Raw genomic sequence first — 9,013 nt, forward strand, 5'->3', positions numbered from 1 at the left:
ATTTATTGTAAGAATATCTTGCAGCCATGCCGTGGAATTTGTTTGCTAATACCCTACTGTGTTTCGTAGAAAAAAGAGTGGCAAATGAATGGAAGCCAGGGGAGTGATAGAATTATTAGTACACAATGCCCTAATGTCATCCAGATATGATTAGAGAATAGAAAATAAAATGAATGTAGTTATTCTTTACATACAACTCAGCAGTTATGAAAGAACAGTAATTCAGTGTTTGAAATCCCTGATGTAATTCTGTTACGGTATATGTGTATAATAACAGTATCATTAACCTCCTTATGAACAAGAAGAATGTGGCAAACAAAATGTGTATGCTAAAACTAAAACATCCAGAGAAAGATGTGCAGTTGAAATATTAGTCTTCTGTGAAGTTTTTCTTTTGAATAAAAAAAGTTTTAAGTCTTAATAAATTATCATGCTTGAGATGATCTCCATGCAATTTCTCTCTGGAAGACTCTTGTGCTGTATGTACTTAGTGCATTGTGTATTAAAGTACTTAACTAAAAATAAGTGGATTCGATTAAAAAAACAAGGAAAAGCAGAAGCTTCTTGCAAATGCACAAAACCTCCATTTTTACTGAGTGCATAATTTGCATTTAAAGTGTGGGAGCATTAGGAAACAGTTTTTTGCAAGAGGGCTGAATGTGTCTCCCTCTTTACGTTTTAATGTTTTGCCTTTTTAAATTTAGTTTCTTGACTTTTTAAGAATTCCAAACAGTAATTGAAAATGTAAAATATAGCTGAGTAGTCAAATAACAAATTTGCAGTTAAGCCATCTAGTTATCAGATGATTACATAAACCTATGTATATTACCATTATCCTTTTCCAACCCTCCCTCTGTTGCTTGTCACATACACTTGTTTCAAGAAGGAGAAGAAGATGAAAAATGAATGTCTTGAAAAATAAATTTAATCTAAATCTAGGACTATAAACACTAAAATGCATGAATCATAATTGTATGCTTATAATTTGGTGTCGCTGCAGGGTTAAGTTTGTTTGGGTGCCTTTATGCTGTGTTTCCATAGTTTAAGATGTTTAGGTTTCTTTTAAGTTTATCCTTAATCCTGAATTTCCTGTGTTTACAGTGTTTATTTTGGGGATAATTTACAATATGCTTCTTGTAACATGCTGTAAAGCTTTATACCTTACATAATTGATATGTACTCTCAACCTTAACTATGCCCTCATGTCAGTCTTTTGTCTGGGAATTTTAATAGCTATTATTTGTATAATGCTTTTCATTCAGATGGATTCCTGTGTACTTTAAGCAGATATGCAAGTTATAAAATGGAATTATGTCACTCATGAGGAAAATCCAGGCACCTCTAAACTTAAAATGTAGCAAATATTTAAGAGCAACATTATGTAACATTTTAGAAAAGGAAATTAATTAGAACTTCAGGGGCAGCTTAGGCAGAATGTAAAATTACCTGACTTAAAATTTAGTAAATTCAGTGTAAATTCTTCTCCATAGGAAAAAATGCCATGGGATCTTTAATGATCACAAGATGGTCAGTCATCAGTGTCTTCGTGGCCTTACCCTATGACCTAACACTGGCAACTGTAGGTTATGCAGGAGCAGACACGCTGCTCACAGCTGCACTGTATGTAGTCCCTTTTAGAAAATTTAAAAAAAACCTACAGCAACTGTATTGGGATACTGGGGAAAGTAATTTTCCCCCCAGTGTTTCCCACACAAGAACTCACAAAACTACAGTCTAGTATGAAACCCTTATCACATAGAATGAATGATATATGACAAAAAGCAAGAATACTAAGCACGGAACGTTTAGAAAATGGGTTTTTCTTTAGCTGTATACTAAATATCTCTTCGGAAACACAACTCAAGTCATCAGTGAGAATTTGCTCTGTAAGTGCTGATCTCAAGTTGTGACAGTACAAATATGTATGTAAAATGTTAGTATAATATAGCCTTTTCAGAAATCCTCTGTATTTTAGCATGTGTACGTGATATAGTAGTTTTAATAGTTACTTTTTAAAACCCTGGTTTCAGGAATTTAAACTCTGCTTGTTTAAAATGGCAATGAACTGAAACTTCACTTACATATTATCAGGCCAAATAGTTATTTTTATTTCATATAATAAAGACTTTAGACTTTCAGGTGCTATTTTATGATGTTTTAGCTAAATCATAGCAATTTTTTTATTCATCTAAATTTGACAAAAATATACAGACCTAAGCCAGTATTCATTTATATAATTTGTTTCATAATTTACTGAACACACACTATGTTTGTGCCCCATGCCAGGCTCTTGGTACTGTTCAGGAAATGAAATAGTAACTTGCTAGTATTTGGTGAGGCATTCATACCCCTATTGCTATTCCTGACTTGGCTTTTACTGAGGCTACAGTGCTGTTTCTTTCTCTCCAAGCTGCCCAACAGCAACAAAAGTTGCTAGCTGTCTTACATAAAGGCACATTTATGGGCATATTCCAGAACACAGAGAATCATAAAATGTATGGTAAACAGAATATAAACACAACTGGCCAACTGCTACAAAAAAACTTGGGGAGCTAGTCTCTAACCTAAATTCCGTAGAATAGTGGTTGAAATGTGAGAACTTTGTGTTTGGACTTGACAGCTGCATGTTGTCTTTCCTTGGTATAGAAATGTGTGATCTTCTGTTTGACGTATCACTTGTTTACAAATTAATAGATTACACAATTCAGTCCCTGGTATCATGCGTGTAGTGTAATTTGACAGCACACTGCAGTATTTCAGGGCATGTATTTCTGTTGCACAACCACATTTCATTTGATTAACTTTTTTTATTTTTAGAAAACAAATTTCATGTTAGAAATAAAAACAATTCAAACAAGCACAGTAGTTTCCTCAATTAGTGTTACAAAGGGAGGTGTTAGATGAACTTACAGACTTTTATGTTGAGAATTGCATTTGAAATCCCCATCCTTTCAGAAGTCGTCAACATTTCTCCTGTATCTCAGTATATGTTCAGATATTTCCAACCTGTGAGTACTATATTTTACTGCGTTGTATTAATTTTAGTCTGTAGAAGCTCCATAGCACAGGAGAAACGTGTATTTCTAAGTCTAAAAGATTAGAGACTAGGCCAGAATTATAGATAGGATGCTAACCTCCTTTACTGTACATGCCCTTATTAAAGAAAGATCTTCTTAAACTACCTTTCAGTCTTGTTCTTTGATTATTGAACTATTCAAGGATGCACTGGTGCCCCACCAGAACTGCTATTGCTGCTTTGCAGTTCTCTGTTTAAATGCACACTAAATTCTGGCAATGGAGCAACTACCCCTACATCAGTGGTTCTGAATCTGTGGCCTGCGGGCCAATTTCAGCCCAGTCAGCACAGAGCTGCAACCCTTTTGACATCCTCAGGGCCATACAGGTAGTATTGGATGCAGCCCACAATGGTAAATAGGTTGAGAACCACTGCCCTAAATGAATCTTTTTGTCTGGAAGATGGAAATGTGCTGCTGTGAATAGCACATTGAACTGGGATGAAGGTGCATTTTGATTATATTTTCTGATTTGGATAGAGCCAAAGTGGTAGAATTGTTAGTAACCTTGAACAAAATGTTACGGTGGTTCTTTCAAAAGTTTACAACTGAACATTCACTTAATACAGCTTTGAAATTTTTCTATGCAGTAGAAAAATGCTGCTTTTTTAACCATCTAAATTTAAATGAAACAAGCATAGAAAGTTTCCTTACCTTGTCAATTTTTTTAACGTTCCTTTTATTTTTTAAGTAGTTTACTGTGCTGTATTCGCTTTTTTGTTTTGTTTTGGCTCTGCTGCTGCCTGATTGCGTACTCCCGGTTCCAAATGAGGTGTGATTGACAAGTCAGTAACTCTGTTGTTTGCAAGTCTGAGGTTCTACTGTATTATCTCTTCTATGTGAAATTCACTTATTTTTTCCAAAGCAAAAACATACAGCAAGTTTTAATGCAGTGGTTCTCATCTGATTACTCATTGTGGGCCACAGGGGCCAGGTGGCAGGGCAGTGACTGCCCTGGAGCTTGTGGGGCCAGGTGGCTGCTTCCAACCTCTGCCATGTGGGGTGGGCCGGCTGCTCATCCTGGACCCCCTCTGCACAGCTGCCCCAGACCCTGCCATGCGGGGTGGGGACAGCTGCCCTGCATCCTGACCACATGAGGCTGGAGTTTGCAGGGCCGTGTGGCTGCCCTGACTCCGGAACCCCACCAGGTGGCTGACCCGGGCCCAAGAGCTCATGGGCCCTGCTGGCTGCCTCAGACTCCAGAGCTTGTGGGTTCGCCAGAAGCACCAGGCCCCAACCCCATGGGGCTGGCCAGGAGCCCCTGACCCCACGGGTCCACCAGCAGCCCCAACCCCTCCCCCGCTGCACTGGGCGGCAGGGCAGCCCAGCTGGACCCCTTCGCATGTGGCAGCTGGAAACCCACTGGACCTTGGCCATGTGCTCTGGCCTTTAGCACACAGCTGAGCTGGGCTGCAGCTATGTGCTAATTGGGCTGCGTGCAGCCCACAGTTGAGAACCACTGTTTTAACTGTTCACTAACTTTTCTGAGGTTTTACACTTGAATTACTAAGTTTTAAGACTACTTTTTACCCACTACATTAAGACTATATTTTATAATACATTGTTTTGACAATATACTGTAATACAAAATATTGTGTAGTCCATTATGAAATTCTAGCTAAGAGATTGTTTTAGAAATAGTGCCCTACCAAATTCATGGTCCATTTTGGTCAATTTCAGTCATAGGATATTAAAAATTGTAAATTTCATGATTTCAGCTCTTTAAATCTGAAATTTCATGGTGTTGTAATTGTAGAGGTCTTGACCCAAAAAGGAATTGTGGGTGGGCCGCAAGGTTATTCTAGGGGAGGTTGCGGTACTGCTACTCTTCTGTGCCGCTGTTGGCATCAGTGCTGCCTTCAGAGCTGGGTAGCTGGAGAGCAGTGGCTGCTGGCCAAGAGCCTAGCTCTGAAGGCAGAGCCACTGTCAGCAGCAGCACAGAAGTAAGGATGGCATGGGTTTGCCACCCTTACTTCTGCACTACTGCTGGTAGGGTGCTGACTTCAGAGCTAGCCGCCCGACCAACAGCAGCCACTCTCCGGCCACCCAGCTCTGAAGGCAGCACAGAAGTGAGGGTGGCAATATCACGACCCCCCTAAAATAACCTTGTGACCCCCCCTGCAACTTCCTTTTTGGTCAGGACCCCCAATTTGAGAAACGCTGGTTTCCCCCATATAATCTGTGTAATACAGGGTAAAAGCACACACAAGACCAGATTTCACGGGGGAGGCCAGATTTCACTGTTTGTGACGCATTTTTCATGGCCGTGAATTTGGTAGGGCCCTATTTATAAAACAATGTCTAGGCAGTATTTCATATTTTGAACAGCCACAATATTGCACAATAGGATAATAAACTCAAGTACAGTGCAGCCTCTTGCAAATAAACAACTGAGGTAGAACACAAAACTTGCAGTGATTCTGGGTAAGAATGTGGTATTTGAAGTCTGCAAAAGTAAGATTTTCAGAAACTTGTATGTTGATGAGGTACAGATGTAGGAATCATGTACGTATAGGAATGAATTTATGTTGCTGATGTCTGCACTATATCTAAATATATAAATTGAATTGAAAATGGACTGTTCAGCTTTCAAATTTTCTTTCTATATATTCCTGGATTATTTTAGCGTTAAACTGCAAAGGCAACATTTGTGAGCAATATATATATGGTCTCTGGGGTAATTAGTTACATAAAGCAGCAGTACCACTATTATTAATTCTCAGATTTCATATTCATAGCAAAATACTTAAGGTTATGGACTTTAGCTCTGAAGTTCCACAATAATGGTTGTATCGACTACTCAGTATATTTACCCATCACTAATTTCTGAAGTGATTTAGACTGGCAATACTTTGTCAGTCAGTGATTGCAAACAGCATTTAGCAAAACTGAAAACATGCTTGCTTAGATATTCAGGATACAAAGGCCAGATTTTCAAAAGGACTCTTCAGCCAGCATCTTCCTTTTACACAACTAACTAAAGTAGCCAGATTTTCAAAGTCCACAGCTCCCTTTAACAGCAAAGAAAGCTGCTGCGTTCTAAGCACTTCTGAAAATCCTAGTCACTTAATTTGGGTTTCTATTAGAAGCAGAGTTCTTTTGAAAATCTAGCCCCAGTTGGGCATACCGAGCATTCTGGAAAATTGATCCTTATATATTTGCAATGTAAAAGTTACAAGAAATGTTCTACTCCACAAAACTGTCTGTACCAACATTAGCTTCTGATATGCTTGGTTTATTTTGTTTGCCTAAATTAAATCCTAATCCTGCAACACTTGCTCATGCAAGTAATTATTTATGCAAGCAATTTCGCTGAATATTGATGTCAGTGGGTATTTTGTATGAGTAAGTAGTCCAGAATAAGGAGGGAATCTCTATTTAAAAGTTTTATTATCTCCATCCATTCTTTATTTTTTTATTTTATGTATTATTAAAAAACCTCTTTCTGGTTATCAGAAGTTACCAAAGATACTTCCAAAGTAAAAAGAATGCATTTCTGTTAAGGAGATGTAAATGAATTATGTTGACATGTTAATCAGTGTTTAATCTACATGGTTCAAAAAGCTCTAGTGAACATAATAAATTAACAATGGTTAATATTTGTTCCTCTTCCTCCCCTTTGGCAAAGCTCATGTGACTTGTTCATTTTAGATTACCCTGTTAAAGTCAGGGTACATTTCTTTGTAGTTAAGTATATTATTTATTTGTAGGGCAATAGCACGCAAGCCCCAGTCAGAATTGGGGTCAGACTGTGCTAAGATATATAGAAACTCAAAAATTGATTTGTTGTTTATCTGAAATATAAATATACTACAAAAACAACTTGAAGCTACATCCATTTTGAGGGTACAAGTGCTTAAAAGAAGGAAATAGCTAAAATATGGTGTGATAAGTGATTGCACTTAGGATTTTTTTGTGCCAAGACTTATGGAACAACTGACATCAGGGAGTCTCCAGTTAGCTAGGCAATGTGCATATTTATTTTGGAATTAACAGCAATTACACTAAACTATTTAATGACTTAACAACATGATATTTTTCCTTAAGGACTCATTTTTTATTAACTACAGTGGTACTTTTCACAGCCTGGGAGTCATATTCATGAGGAAATGTTTGCCAGGAGAGTTAAGTTTTGACCCTCTTGTGAAATGTTAAGGGTGTGAAATATTTGCTGTGACATTTGGTTTGTTTTTTGTTACAAAAAATTGCTTAGTGGAAGCCTTTCTGAAAACTGTAGATGTCTGGCAAGCTGTATGGTCCAGCAGCTAGGTTGTGGGACTAGGCCTTAAGAGCCCTGGGTTCTAGTCCGGACTTGTCCTAGGAATCAACTGGGTAACCTTGTGCAAGACATTTTTTGCACCTGTTTTCTTGTCTGTAAAATAAAGATATGATCCTTACCTGCTGAGAACTATAGATGAAAAGCGCTATATAAGCTTTATATAAGTGCTAAGCATTATCATTATTATTAGTGGATGTCATCTCAAATTTGTCAGACACTGCCATACTATCCAACAAGTATTGGTAATACTAATAACAAAGAACATTTACTCTTATTTTTTGCCTCAGTTTGTTTAGATCATCATGGATAGGAAATGCTTAAGCCCTTTGAGAGGATTATATATATTATTTTAGGAACTTGAATTTTTTACTGAAACTTGCCTTCAATTCCTATGTAATTCATCTATCATTTCCTCTGTGAATTTCTCTGTTTATTTTAGACCCAGTTACCTTAGGGCTTGTGTATAACTGCAATGGCATGACTTTTATTAAAAAGGAAATTAATTTATATGCCTGCATCTCAGGACGCACAATCTTTAGTAATTACAACCATCTGAATTTTTTTCCCACTGTTGAAGACAATCTGCCTTCATTTGAGATAACATTTGTGTCTGGAATAAAGCACATATTGTTTTGTTTCCTAAAGGAGATAGGTTGTTGTATGGTAGATGCTTGAAATTCGTGAGGAAAGCTGGGAGTATTGAAATGGCAGATATGTTTCAAAAGTGCAATGAATGTGTTAATTGTGTTGGTATTTTGAACCTCATGATGCACATTCCAGATTAGCAGTACTTTATACCATACTACCATGGGACATCTTAATTTTCAACTCTTAAAAATATTGTTATTGCAACCAGCTAAGGCTGCATAATTGCAGCACTTAAAGTACTAGAATTATCTATGTAAAATATCAGCTAGCCTTAATTGATAAATGCATTTGAAAAAGTCAGATTTTTCTATAAATGTAAATCAATCTTAAAAAAATCATTATTCGTGTAAGTGTATATAACTTCCCTCTCTGTGGGAAGCATTTTAACAATTTTCTCAGATAATATGTACACACACACACACACACACACACACACATAGTGTTGGCAAAATAATCTTGCAGTACCCATACATGTTGTTATGGTTGCTGAATGACAGCTGTGTGTAATATTTTAACATTTTTCTTTTCTTGGTTTACATATGTCAAACTGTTAAAATGTCTTATTGGAAAATAAAAGAAGAATTAGAAAAGTTAGAAATACTTGCATTGTTTCTCTCGCACTCTGTATTTCTTAAGTCATATAACACTGGTGAAAATTTAAATTTATTTTTTATGATAAAACTCTTTCTTTACCCAATTTTAACCTCAGCTTGGTTATTATAGGAACTTCTGATCATGATCACTATAGTGAGGGTTGCAAAATAGCTTCCATTCTGATCTTCTGTTTTCTCTTTCTCACAAGTTTCTAAAATATTTATTTTCTGAGGTAAAATTTTCCAGGATTGATCTTTTCTTGGAGGTGAACTTTTATCCTTTGTTTTGAATGTTTCACAGCACAGATAGCCTTTATTTTTTCCCCCTTACCTCTCTTGTTCACACACACACACACACAAAATGGGAATTCACTAAATTTGCATCCCCACCACCCAGAGGGGACAGTACTGGTCCTTAA

Source organism: Eretmochelys imbricata, chromosome 2 (assembly GCF_965152235.1).
Source record: "Eretmochelys imbricata isolate rEreImb1 chromosome 2, rEreImb1.hap1, whole genome shotgun sequence".
NCBI lineage: Eukaryota > Metazoa > Chordata > Testudines > Cheloniidae > Eretmochelys > Eretmochelys imbricata.